Here is a 15462-nt window from a genome sequence, read left to right on the forward strand (position 1 = left end):
GGCAACGCACATCGAGAGGCTGCCGGAATAAAACTACGACATGGCCGACATTTATTCCGGCAGCCTCTCGCCGTGCACTGCCGTGCCTCCGCCGGAACTCTGACTCTCCCCCTTATAGTCAATGGGGACGGAGCGGCAGTCCGGAGGCACACGTTCACCCGACGGAACAGTTTGCCAGAGGTCCTTACATCCTGAGAGTGGGGGCCAGGGCCGTCTTTAATATTGATTGGACCCTGGGCAAAAATGTACTTGGGCCACCTAGATCCCGCCTTCCCACACCTTAGCAGGCAATCACGCCCTCCACCACAACACACACTCAAAAAGTCCACACATCTGGTAGAGTACAGTGAATGACTGTAAATACTTCCAGTTCTGAAGACTCCAGCGGCTCAGGATCAGTGTTCTGGGCAGCTGGGCTCAGGCTGGAAGTGGGAACCGCTCTGCAGGAAGGAGACCAGGGCTCGGCTCACCCTAGCATTACAGTGCACCCCAGCACCCCACATTATGCAGTATAGCACCCTATAGTATACAGCAACCCACAGTATGCAGTATAGCACCCTATAGTATACAGCACCACACAGTATGCAGTATAGCACCCTATAGTATACAGCACCACACAGTATGCAGTATAGCACCCCACACTATACAGTATATAGCACCCCACAGTATATAGTAGAGCAGTATAGCAGCCCACAGTATACAGCACCACACAGTATGCAGTATAACACCCCACACTATACAGTAACCCCACAGTATATAGTATAGCAGCACACAGTTTACAATGCCTCACAGTATACAGTAGAGCAGTATAGCACCTCACCGTATACAGCACCCCAAACTATACACAATACAGCACCCCACACTATACAGTACAGCAGTATAGCACTCCACAATATACAGCACCCACAGTATACAGTATACAGCCCCCCACAGTATACAGTACAGCAGTATAGCACTCCACAATATACAGCCCCCCACAGAATACAGTACAGCAGTATAGCACTCCACAATATACAGCACCCACAGTATACAGCCCCCCACACTATACAGTACAGCAGTATAGCACTCCAGAATATACAGCACCCACAGTATACACCCCCCACAGTATACAGCCCCCCACAGTATACAGGCCCCCACACTATACAGTAGTTTACAGTATATTAGCATAACAGCCCCTGTCACCTTTTTCTGATGTAATCTTCACAAAAAAAGCTCCACAGTTAATGCAAACTTCTACAGCAACACTCCTGGTAGAAAGGACCTTTAAGACCTCATAGGCATGTGGCCAGTAATATTGCTAGGTTACTGGTCACATGGAACATAAAACCCTAATTAAAGTCCTGACTAAATACCAGTATGAACAGACCCCAGAGGTAGGCGAGTTCATACACTGGAATACCTATTGTCCTAACTCACCCTATAGGACCCTGGTACTAATGTCAGGACTGAGACAACCTATTCCTCCAAAAGGAAGGACGAACAGGAGTCTCCCTCAGGTCTTAATAAAATTACTGGTAAATGCAACACACAAAATAGCCCAAACAAAATACAAAAGGGAAAGAAAACACTCAACTTCAAGCTATGACCACACCAGGAACTCAGCCGAGATCCACACACCAGCTGTCAACAACTTCAATAGAAGCTATAAACTGCATAGCATAGTGGGAGAAACAATAAATAGAGAAGGTTAAATGACCATAATAGCCACACCTGCGGAAAGAAGGTGTGGCAAGACCAGAAACAACACAGACGGCATTTGATCCAAATGGAAAACATGTCAGATCAAACCACATGTTGCCAGTCTCACCAATCTCCTGCCACCTGTCGCGGGAACATCTGTGACAGTACATCCATTCATCCTTGAATCTGGGGTGAAATTTCGGCCAGATACAACAAGTTTTGGGGTGTTTTTTATATAAGTACATCTATTCATCCTTGATTCTGGGGTGAAATTTCTGTCTTATACTACAAGTTTTGGGGTGCATTTTTATTTATTTATAAGTATATCCATTCATCCTTGATTCTGGGGTGAAATTGCAGTCTGATCGTTTTGGGGCATATTTTTTATTTAGAAGTACATTCATACATTCTGTCTGGGGGCGCCGATGAAGACCTAGACGTCGCCCGGCTGGTTCTGCCTCTCCTCCGGACTGAGTGTCGGTGATCCTTGCAGGTCTGCCACGTTCTGTGCCGTGTCCTGTGCCCTCTTATTGTGTCCTGTCCTGTGCTGCTTGCGATGTGTGTCCTGCGCTGCATGAGGTGGATGGCCCGGCGTTTACTCCTGCCCGCATCTTGGTTGGGTTCTACGGACCTGCTGTGGACCGGCTCCATATTCGGAAGGTTGTGCTGCGGGTGGTGAGTCGTTTGTCTATGAAAACAGAGGAGACTTTTTGCTGCCCCTCGTTTCCCCCCCCCCCCTCCCTTGTTGGAAAGAACTTGGCTATATCTCCATGGAGATGTCCCTCTCTCTTCTTTGCATTATAAAGTTATAAATGTTAAATAAAAAGGGGAGGGGGTATAGAGAAGTAATAGAGGGACTGAGGGGTGGTGGGGAGCGAGGAGGAATGATAAGGGCCACAAAGGACAGCTTGATAAAAGGAGTAGTACCGTGGGAACTTAAATCTATGTCAATAAACCACGTATAGGTGGGGTGAGAGAAAAACATTATCCTGTCGTGGACTACGGAGAACAGCGATCGCAATATTTAGGTGTACACCCCTGTTGTAATTTTGAGTCGGATCTCTGAATTTACCCTCGAAAGACTAAAGGGGGAAAAAAAAAGGGAAACTTTTCCCACTTTTTACATTTCTATTAACAAGATTAACCCTGCATGACATCCCTAAACTTTTCCGGACTAACCAGGACGATGTTAACTTGGACTGCTGGTCACTGCTCCGTGTGAATCATCGCTTAAAACAGTTGGACATTTAATAACTGTTATAGTTTGTTTGTTGGATACTTTTTTTTTTTATTCCCTTCTTTTCCCCTTTTGCCCCCTTCTTCTCCCTCCAGGTACTAAGGTTTTTTCTTCTTGAAGGGCCTACACCTTTTGGCTGTGATATGGGGGTTGTTGAATTAGCTGGATATTTATATTAGGTTGTTCGGTGTTGAAGATTTTACCCCACATTTGTATCTATGAGTAACGGCTGGGAGGTGCAGTGACGGGTTATTGACAGGTGAGGGAGGGGCGGGAGGGGGGATGGGGGGGAGGGAGTAGAGGAAGGGGAGGTTTGGAATTGGAAGGAAAGAGATAACAGTAATAGGGGAGGGAAGGAAGAGGAAATGAGAAGATGTCTCCCAAGAAAAAGGAGGAACAACGTGCCCCTACAGGTGCCAGTAGTAGGAGGTCAGGGACAGGACTAGAGACCGGGCCGAAACAACTGGGACTAAGTAAATTTCTGGCTCCAAACTCTCCAGGCTCTAGCTCCCTACAGAAAGAAAAAAATATAGCGGTAGAGTCTCAAGCTCTGACACAGGAAAATGGATCTTTGGGTGGTACAGGTGAGCGGGGATCCTCGGTAGCATCTACAGAAATAGATGTAAAAATGATGAAGGACAAATTTTGCACTGTTTCAAGGATGGAAAAACTAATGGGGAATATGGTGACACAGGTTGGGGCAGTGCAAACTAAGGCAGAGATTGTACGAGATGGAAAAAAGGATCCCCGCCCTGGAACTCTCGGTTCAGGACTTAGAAAAGCAGGTCGTATCCCTAAAGCAGATGAACAGTAAGATGGAACAGAAATGTATAAATCAAGAAGATAGAGCAAGGAGAACGAATATAAGATGTGTTGGGATCCCAGAACAGGCAGAAGGGGATAATTGTACCGAATTTATGGAGAGATGGATAAAGGACAATTCTAGAGAGGGTACTCTTTCCCCTTTGTTTGCTATCGAGAGAGCACATAGGGTTCCCACTAAAAAAGGGCCACCAGGGGGATATCCTAGACACATGCTGAATAAATGTTTACTGGCTAAGGACCAGGATAGAATACTGTCGGACGCTCGAACTTCTGAAAAATATCACATACACGGTGAAAAGATAAGACTCTTCCCGGATTATTCAGCCGATACGAATGCCCGTAGAAAAGAATATATAAGTGTTAAAAAGAGACTAAGGGAGGCAGGCCTGAAGTATAGTTTATTTTTTCCGTCAAAATTAAGGGTTGAATATAAAGGAAGGCTGGAATTTTTTCAGACACCATTGGAGGCTAGTGAGTGGGCGGATGGGTTGGGTCTTTGAGGGCAAGGTGTGGGGGGGGGGGATAAGGAGTAATATGCAAAGTAATGGAGTCGCCCCAACCACTGAAGAGCGGCTATTTAAGAGAGGGGGAGGTGGGTTGGAGAGGTGGGAGAGAGAGGATGGGAATTTTATTTATTTATTTTTTGTTCCTCCCTCTCTGCTAGATGGTTAGGATTCTTTCATTGAATGTGAGAGGTTTAAGAGATAGAGTAAAGAGATATGCTATCCTTGAGTGGATGAAGAGGTTCTTGCCAGCCATCGTGTGCCTCCAAGAAACACACCTGGATAAAGATTCGTTAAGGTGGTTAGAGAAGAGATGGATAGTCGCAGGGTACCATTCGGTACATACTACCTACTCTAGAGGGGTCTCAATTTTGGTACATCGTGGGATTAGATTTGAGTGTGTCACACACGAGGCAGACGACTGTGGCAGGTACCTCTTTTTGCAGTGTAATATGGAAGGGGTTAAAATAGTAATTGCAAATATATATATATATACCACCACCATATAAGCCAGATGTTTTGTATGAATTACATAGATTTATGGTGAACAGTCAAGAATGTATATTGGTAGCAATAGGAGACTATAACGCGGTGATGGACCCACTCAGGGATAGGCTCTCTAGCAGAGGGGGAAGAACACAAAATGTGGACTTGTTTAAATTGGCCTCGGTTTTTAACTAGATAGATGTGTGGCACCAGCAGAACCCGGAGGAAATTATGTATTCCTGCTATTCTAAAACCCATCAAACCTGGTCAAGAATAGATATGGTGTTGGGGAATAAAAATCTAATGCTTCAAAATAGGATCAAGATAAATTACGCACCTATGGTCCTATCAGATCATAGTGCAGTGGTAATGGAATTAGATTTGAGTAGAAAGAACAATCTTCCACTGTTTAAGTCCAATGCCCATTGGTTGCCATTTATCTCAGATACAGACAGTATAATCAAGGAAACAATTTTTTTTTCCAGGAGAACAACAACTCTGCCAGTAGACTGATAGACTGAGACACAGCCAAGGCAGTCCTGAGAGAACTTTTGTTCAAAAAGGTAAACTATTGGAAAAAATGTAATAAGGAAAGTGGTAATCTATTGGAAAAGAAACTACAAGAAGTAAGTAGGGCATATATGATCAACCCTACTGAACTAAATAGGAAGGAATGGGAGGAAGAGCAGGAAAAACTAAAAATACATCAGCTTGAGAAAAGTAGGAAAGAATTGATCTTCCAAGGGTTCCGACTGGCTTCAGAGGGAGAAAAGGCGGGAAAAATTTTGGCAGGTATTGTAAAAAAACAAAGAGGTAAATCTTGGATCGGGGCAATCAGAGATAATAAGGATAGAATAATTACCTCACCGGAAGGAGTTAAAAAGGTTTTTAGGGAGTACTTCCAGGAACTCTATGAAACTAGGGTTTGATATTCAAGAGTAGAGTTGGACTCATATTTAGATCAGGTTGCCTGGAGAAAGATATCCCAGGCCCAAAAGGAATATTTGGATAGAGAAATATCAATCACCGAAATTAATGAAGTTTTGGGTAAAGTAAAACCCGCAAAAACACCAGGGTGTGATGGCCTTCCCTTTGAAATATATAAGACCTTTGCCCGGGTTTTAATACCTGAATTAATAATAACATTGAAGGAGGCACAAAGAATAGGGGAACTACCAGACTCTATGAAAGAGGCAATTATTACATTGATCCCAAAAAAGGGTAAAGAACTATTAGACCCTGGATCTTACAGACCAATATCTTTGTTGAACACGGATGTTAAAATCCTGGCAAAGGTTCTGGCAGGGAGGCTCTCTAAAGTGATTAGAGGTATAATCCACGAAGATTAGACTGGTTTTATACCTGGTAGAACAATATATTGAAATATAAGAAGGTTGTACCTTAATATTGAGGCTAATAGAACAGAACCGAGTGACAAAGCAATACTCTCACTGGATGCCTAAAAGGCATTCGACTGTATTGAATGGGAGTATTTATGGGCAGTCTTAAAAAGGGTTGGTATAGGCGAGGGGTTTATAAAATGGATTCAGCTTATATATTCCAACCCAAGGGCTAGAGTGATGGTGGACGGGAGCTTGTCCCTGCCTCTTGCCCTTCACCGGGGCACCAGGCAGGGATGCCCTCTCTCTCCACTATTATTTGCTATAGCAATTGAGCCTCTCGCAAATATAATAAGAAACGATAGGGAGATAAAATGTTTTCAATATCTGGGAGAAGACAAAAAATTATTAATGTATGCCGACGATATTTTGTTATTTATGCACAACACAGGGGATCAGTTTAGTAGAGTATTAGATAAAATAAATAAGTTTGGCTTTTTTTCTGGATTAAATATCAATTGGGTGAAATCCTATATGATGGTATTGGGTGATGTGCAGTTAGAGAGGGATTCAAGGGTTCAAGTACTTGAGAAATACGAGACTTTTAAATACTTAGGCATACAAATCTCCGGTAATATAGAAGACTATGAAAAACTAAGTGTACTCCCCATAATAAAAGAACTCAGAATTAAAATACATATTTGGAAAAGACTACCACTTTCTATTCAAGGTCGGGTAAATCTAATAAAAATGATTTTTCTACCAAAGGTACTTTATGTGTTACAAAATGCCCCAATAAGACTCCCGCAGAAGATATTTAGATTATTTGATCGCCTAATGGGGGAATTCATATGGAAAGGTTCTATCCCCAGGTTAAAAAAAGAAGTGCTTCAGCTCCCAGTGAGAGAAGGTGGGTTGGCGGTTCCTAACTGGTTTATGTATTATTTGATAACACAATATAGTCAGATAAGAGATAGTTTGAATAGTTTAGTGGGAAGACAGGAATCAAATAAAACGGGTTGGGGAGGGGATCTCAATCACTTAGAGATAATGGAATCTGGTACACTTGATAAAATAATACAGGAAATAGAATTATGAACACAATGGATCACATATGGGGGCAGATTAAAAAATTACTTGGGATAAAAGGTTTTCTTCAATATACACCTATTTGGAAAAATTTAAACTTGAAGGAACTTCAAACGATTAGGAGTTATATTGACTGGGGAAAAAAAGGGGATAAAATACTTAGTTCAGGTATTTGAAGATGATAAACTGAAGGATTTTAATACACTGGTTAGGGAGTTCGGGATCCCCCAAAAGGATATTTATAAATACTTCCAGTTCAGGAACGCTTTAAGGACAGGGGTAAATTTAGATAAATATAGAAAGGAACAATCAGATCGAATATATAAATTTACTGATGGTGGAGAAAAAAGTGGTATAACAAAAAAAAGATACTGGATATTGATGGAAGGAAAGAAAGAACGGATTACAATATTAGCTAAAAAAAAAAGTGGGAAGAAGAACTCCAACCTCTTTTTTCTGACGAGAAATGGAAAGATGCCCTTAGAAATTATCCAACGGTATCGGATAGGGGTTCACACAAAATATCACAGTTTTTTATAGTACATAGATTACACCGATCTCCTAAGACGTTAAAGAAAATGGGGGTCAGAATGTTGGATAATTGTCCAAAATGCAGGGAAAGGGATGCAGATTTAATTCATTGTTTTTGGAGATGTCCCAGACTTTTCAGATACTGGAGGGAGATCGCAGAGATTGTATCGGTATTCCTGGAGGTTCAGGTGATTGAAGATCCACTAGTCTGTATATTGGGAGCAACTGAACATTTGAAATTAAAGAAGGAAGTACGACTGGTTTTGGGGAAAGTACTATTTCAAGCTAGACTTCTTATACTTAGGAAATGGATAAAAGAAGATCCGCCTACAGTAAGACAGTGGCGTGCAGCAGTAGAAAATCTTATTAAGATCCAACGGGTTTCTGGGTGCTATACTAAAAATTCAGCGGGAATTGATGAGATTTGGAACAAATGGCCATACTAGGTTGAGTGTTTTTTTTTTTTTCCTTTCCTCTCTCTCCCCCTCTCCCCCTCTCCCCCCTGGGGGCGGCGGGTGGGCTTTTCTTTGTTTTAAGAAAGAAAAGAATAAAGTAATAAAAAAAAAAGAAGTACATTCATCATTGATTCTGGGTAGGGTTGAGAAAACCCAAACTGTAAAGTTCGGGTTCGTACCAACTTTAGGATTTTTGGACCCCAAACATTTTAGTAAAAGTTTGGGTTCAGTGCTTTCTTGGCGCTTTTTTGAAAGGCTGCAGACCAGCCAATCAACAAGCATTTAACTATCTGACATTAGAAGCCATCACAGCCATGCCTACTAATGGCATGGCTGTGATTGGCCAGTGGAGCACGTGACCCAGCCTCTATATAAGCTTGAGTCACGTAGCACTGCACGTCACTCTGCTGTTACTAGTGTAAGGAGAGGATGCTGCTGTTGAATTCAGAGAAAGAATAGGAGAAAATCTTTGTTCAGAACGTGAATCTAACTCAGTGATCGACATACACGTAGTTGTGTGGGTGGAGGGCACAATCTTTTTACCCTGTCCAGTGACCGAAAAAACAACAACTTTTATCCGTCTGTTAGTTAGGTGGGCTGTGGCAGCGGCCATTTTATGCAAGCTCAGTGCACAAGCACTGCATCTGAGCTTTTGTGACATTGAAGTCCAAGCTTGAAAAACTGCACTAATAATCTGGTTGCAAAAAAAAATCACCCTTTTTTGGCAATATACAACATCTGGTGCATTTGCAGGATTAGTCTGTGTGCAATTTAAGCTAGAAATACAGCCATCATTTTCTGGGTTTTTAAAAACACCCTTTTTTTGCCAAAATCCACTAGTTTACAGATCTGGAAGTGTGAAATTCAAGTTTAATATATACAGCTTTCATATTCTGTTAGTAAAAAAAAACACTTTTTGGGCAATATACAGCATCTAGATTAGTCAGTGTGCAATTTAAGCTAGAAATACAGACACAATTTTCTGGGATTTTTAAAACACCCTTTTTGTGCAAAATACAATATTTTACATCCCTATCACTGAACAATAGAACGTTTGTATGTGTATATATTTTAAAATGTTGAACTTTATTAATACACCTTAAAAAATTGGAACGAGAGTGAATCCCTATGCAAAATAATGTTCACAATAAGGGTTATCCCTTGTATAGCTATAAATGCAGCAATTGGCACTAATTCTGGTCAGAATGTTCTCCCACCCCTATCACTTTATGCGGGGTACATGGAGGAGGTATCTCTGCCAAAAATTAGCTTGCAAGGTGATAAACGCCTATCAATTGTAGAGCATCCACCAATACTATAATTTATGATGTGATGCAACCACAAATAAAGAAAGGCCGAGCACAGAGGAGACAAAACTACTTGCAGGGAGAGGAGTGGGCAGAAATGCTATGTACAGTGTTCAATGAAAGCGTTGGTGCACACTCACACTGTAGCCTCTAAATTCACCCCAAATCATCCTGTTAACTCCCCTAGTAATGTCGCCCTCACACAGATGATGCAGTGCCCGGGACGGCACAGCGCCCTACACCTAGCAGCTTCAGTATGTATGTGCCTATGTATCGCCCATTATATGCTGAACGCGTTTCTTTATGGCAAATCATCAGGAGCTGAGGGCTTAGACAGACAACACTGAAAAACAAACAAACAGTGCTGCCCCTCTCACATGTGGAGGTGGCAACGTCGGTGCTAGGATGGCCGTGATGCAGGCGCTAGACATGCGGTTACCACAGTAAACCATCGCCCCTATGTCAGCCGCCCACTCCAGGGATGAACCGTTGCTAGTGTCAAAACACTGAAATTAAACAGGAATAATTTGGCGATTTGTTAGGCATCCAGATATTGACTATAAGCTCACTACAAGTAAATATAAGTGAAGTACATGATGTCATATTCTGAACCCATTTGTATTTACAGGTCCATTAGTACCATACTGACACCACTCCACCCACAAACCGAACGGCGGTGGGAAGATGTCAGAGGTATATACACCAAAAGGGGCATATTCAGATTAATAAACCCTGGACAGGTTGATATTTCTTAAAGTTGATGGGTTGTGGAGAATCACATAGGAACACTCAAAGATATAGATTATAAATCTTTGAAATGAACCCTTCACAGCAGATCTAGTATGACCATCTCATATAAAGCAGGCAAAATAGATTAATTAAGCCCCTCAGGACGCACTGTCCGTAGTCTGAAGGTCCACTGTGCTTCCTTTTGAAATACTCTTCTATCAAATTCACTACCTCTCACAGATCTTCTCACTACTTCAATCCCCTGAAAATGAATTGAATTTAAGTCATTATCGTGGGTTGAGGCAACGTGACGTGCAATGGGGGTGTCTGCACCATTCCGAATATCATTTAAGTGCTCACCGATCCGTCTCTGAATTTCTCAGATCGTTTTTCCCACATATTGCATCCCACATTCACAGGTTGCCAAATACACAATGCCTCTGGTTTTGCAATTGATAAATGACCTGATCTATATATTATTTTTGTGTGACCGTACTGATAAAATTACTTCCAGTATAAATGGCATTACACGCAACGCAGCCACTGCAGCGAAATATGCCCATGGGTCTAGTCCCCAACAAGGTAGATGCAACAGGAGATGGATATAAACCATGCACCAACCTAACACGCAGGTTCCTCCATATGCGATACTCGGCTCATCACCCACCAAATGACCCACATCCAGGTCCGATTGCAAAATTCCCCAAAATTGGGTAAGAGTAGCCCGAACTATGTCATGGGCATCATCAAAAGTCGCAATGATGCAAATTTTCTCGTCATCCAATGATTTTGTCCGTGGAACCAGTAAAGTATTGCGGTCAGCTGCCAGCGAGTGCTGATGTGCCCTTGCCAGCACATGTTGTGGGTACCAATGTTTGTTTGTCAGTGTTGTCTGTCTAAGCCCTCAGCTCCTGATGATTTTCCATAAGGAAACGCGTTGAGTAGAGTTGAGCGAACACCTGGATGTTCGGGTTCGAGAAGTTCGGCCGAACTTCCCGAAAATGTTCGGGTTCGGGATCCGAACCCGATCCGAACTTCGTCCCGAACCCCATTGAAGTCAATGGGGACCCGAACTTTTCGGCACTAAAAAGGCTGTAAAACAGCCCAGGAAAGGGCTAGAGGGCTGCAAAAGGCAGAAACATGTAGGTAAATCCCCTGCAAACAAATGTGGATAGGGAAATGAATTAAAATAAAAATTAAATAAATAAAAATTAACCAAAATCAATTGGAGAGAGGTCCCATAGCAGAGAATCTGGCTTCCCGTCACCCACCACTGGAACAGTCCATTCTCAGATATTTAGGCCCCGGAACCCAGGCAGAGGAGAGAGGTCCAGTAACAGAGAATCTGGCTTCATGTCAGCAGAGAATCAGTCTGCATGTCATAGCAGAGAATTAGGCTTCACGTCAGCCACCACTGCAATAGTCCATTGTCATAAATTTAGGCCAAGCACCCAGGCAGAGGAGAGAGGTCCCGTAACAGACAATCTGGCTTCATGTCAGCAGAGAATCAGTCTTCATATCATAGCAGAGAATCAGGCTTCACGTCACCCACCACTGTAAGAGTCCATTTTCATAAATTTAGGCCCAGCACCCAGGCAGAGGAGAGAGGTCCCGTAACAGACAATCTGGCTTCATGTCAGCAAAGAATCAGTCTTCATGTCATAGCAGAGAATCAGGCTTCACGTCACCCACCACTGTAAGAGTCCATTTTCATAAATTTAGGCCCAGCACCCAGGCAGAGGAGAGAGGTCCCGTAACAGAGGATCTGGCTTCATGTCAGCAGAGAATTAGTCTGCATGTCATAGCAGAGAATGAGGATTCACGTCAGCCACCACTGCAACAGTCCATTGGCATATATTTAGGCCCAGCACCCAGGCAGAGGAGAGAGGTCCCGTAACAGACAATCTGGCTTCATGTCAGCAGAGAATCAGTCTTCATGTCATAGCAGAGAATCAGGCTTCACGTCACCCACCACTGTAAGAGTCCATTTTCATAAATTTAGGCCCAGCACCCAGGCAGAGGAGAGAGGTCCCGTAACAGAGGATCTGGCTTCATGTCAGCAGAGAATTAGTCTGCATGTCATAGCAGAGAATGAGGCTTCACGTCAGCCACCACTGCAACAGTCCATTGGCATATATTTAGGCCCAGCACACAGGCAGAGGAGAGAGGTCCCGTAACAGACAATCTGGCTTCATGTCAGTAGAGAATCAGTCTGCATGTCATAGCAGAGAATCAGGCTTCACGTCACCCACCACTGCAACAGTCCATTTTCATAAGTTTAGGCCAAGCACCCAGGCAGAGGAGAGAGGTCCCGTAACAGACAATCTGGCTTCATGTCAGTAGAGAATCAGTCTGCATGTCATAGCAGAGAATCAGGCTTCACGTCACCCACCACTGCAACAGTCCATTTTCATAAATTTAGGCCAAGCACCCAGGCAGAGGAGAGAGGTCCCGTAACAGACAATCTGACTTCATGTCAGTAGAGAATCAGTCTGCATTTCATAGCAGAGAATCAGGCTTCACGTCACCCACCACTGCAACAGTCCATTTTCATAAGTTTAGGCCAAGCACCCAGGCAGAGGAGAGAGGTCCCGTAACAGACAATCTGGCTTCATGTCAGCAGAGAATTAGTCTGCATGTCATAGCAGAGAATGAGGCTTCACGTCAGCCACCACTGCAACAGTCCATTGGCATATATTTAGGCCCAGCACACAGGCAGAGGAGAGAGGTCCCGTAACAGACAATCTGGCTTCATGTCAGCAGAGAATTAGTCTGCATGTCATAGCAGAGAATGAGGCTTCACGTCAGCCACCACTGCAACAGTCCATTGGCATATATTTAGGCCCAGCACCCAGGCAGAGGAGAGAGGTCCCGTAACAGACAATCTGGCTTCATGTCAGCAGAGAATCAGTCTGCATGTCATAGCAGAGAATCAGGCTTCACGTCACCCAACATTGGAACAGTCCATTGGCATATATTTAGGCCCCGGCACCCAGAAAGAGGAGAGGTTCATTCAACTTTGGGTAGCCTCGCAATATAATGGTAAAATGAAAATAAAAATAGGATTGAATGAGGAAGTGCCCTGGAGTCCAATAATATATGGTTCAGGGGAGGTAGTTAATGTCTAATCTGGACAAGGGACGGACAGATCCTGTGGGATCCATGCCTGGTTCATTTTTATGAACGTCAGCTTGTCCACATTGGCTGTAGACAGGCGGCTGCATTTATCTGTAATGACGCCCCCTGCCGTGCTGAATACACGTTCAGACAAAACGCTGGCCGCCGGGCAGGCCAGCACCTCCAAGGCATAAAAGGCTAGCTCTGGCCACGTGGACAATTTAGAGACCCAGAAGTTGAATGGGGCCGAACCATCAGTCAGTACGTGGAGGGGTGTGCACATGTACTGTTCCACCATGTTAGTGAAATGTTGCCTCCTGCTAACACGTTGCGGTAACGAGAGATTTAGCGGGATATAAATTTGAGGCCTAGTATTTAGGCGCTGGGTGACCGGTATGGATTTAGTGACAGAATTGGACTTGGAAATGCACAGTAGCGTGTGTGTGTGAAGTTATTCTGAATGACCCTATATGCACCTTGAATATTATATACCCTTTTAGGGATAGATTTCAAATAGCTCTGATATAGCAGAAACCACTAAATTATGAAATTGCTAAATTGGGAATTGTATTTCAACCCAGAACAAAAAATGTGCTTTGACGGACACTAAATAACTTTCCCAGCCACAACAGGACAGCGGTAACGAGAGATTTAGCGGGATATAAATTTGAGGCCTAGTATATAGGCGCTGGGTGACCGGTATGGATTTACTAACAGAATTGGACTTGGAAATGAACAGTAGCGTGTGTGTGTGAAGTTATTCTGAATGACCCTATGTGCACCTTGAATATTATATACCCTTTTAGGGATAGATTTCAAATAGCTCTGATATAGCAGAAACCACTAAATTATGAAATTGCTAAATTGGGAATTGTATTTCAACCCAGAACAAAAAATGTGCTTTGACGGACTCTAAATAACTTTCCCAGCCACAACAGGACAGCGGTAACGAGAGATTTAGCGGGATATAAATTTGAGGCCTAGTATTTAGGCGCTGGGTGACCGGTATGGATTTAGTGACAGAATTAGACTGGGATATGGCCCAAAAATAACCACACTATTGCTGGTTAAATGCACTTGGTGACGGGCGCAGCATGCCCCTGATGTAGTATATGGCCAAAAAATGAACAGACTATTGCTGGTTAAATGCACTTGGTGTCACAGCTTGACCAACCACACTACTGAGGGTTAAATGCACTTGGTGACGGGCGCAGCTTGCCCCTGATTTAGTATATGGCCAAAAAATGAACAGACTATTGCTGGTTAAATGCACTTGGTGTGATAGCTTGACCAACCACACTACTGAGGGTTAAATGCACTTGGTGACGGGCGCAGCTTGCCCCTGATGTAGTATATGGCCAAAAAATGAACAGACTATTGCTGGTTAAATGCACTTGGTGACGGGCGCAGCTTGCCCCTGATTTAGTATATGGCCAAAAAATGAACAGACTATTGCTGGTTAAATGCACTTGGTGTGATAGCTTGACCAACCACACTACTGAGGGTTAAATGCACTTGGTGACGGGCGCAGCTTGGCCCTGATGTAGTATATGGCCAAAAAATGAACAGACTATTGCTGGTTAAATGCACTTGGTGTGATAGCTTGACCAACCACACTACTGAGGGTTAAATGCACTTGGTGACGGGCGCAGCTTGCCCCTGATGTAGTATATGGCCAAAAAATAAACAGACTATTGCTGGTTAAATGCACTTGGTGTGACAGCTTCACCCTGATGTAGGCTTTAGCCAAAAAACAACCACACCATTGAGGGTTAAATGCACTTGGTCGCAGCTTGTGCTGGCGCACCACAAGACACAAAATGGCCGCCGATCACCCCAGAAAAATGTGACTGACAAACGGTCTGGGCAGCCTAAAAACAGTGAGCAATTGAGTATCAGCAGCTCAATGATCCACAGCTGCAGATCGATCAATAATCAAGTACTTTGGAGGAGTTAATCTGCCTAATCTCGCCCTACTGTCGCAGCCGCAACCTCTCCCTACGCTAATCAGAGCAGAGTGACGGGCGGCGCTATGTGACTCTGTGACTATGTGTGGCTGGGTCACATGGTGCTCTGGCCAATCACAGCCATGCCAATAGTAGGCATGGCTGTGATGGCCTCTTGGGGCAAGTAGTATGACGCTTGTTGATTGGCTGCTTTGCA

The sequence above is a fragment of the Bufo gargarizans genome, chromosome 3 (genome assembly GCF_014858855.1).
Source record: "Bufo gargarizans isolate SCDJY-AF-19 chromosome 3, ASM1485885v1, whole genome shotgun sequence".
In the NCBI taxonomy this organism is placed as follows: Eukaryota; Metazoa; Chordata; class Amphibia; order Anura; family Bufonidae; genus Bufo; species Bufo gargarizans.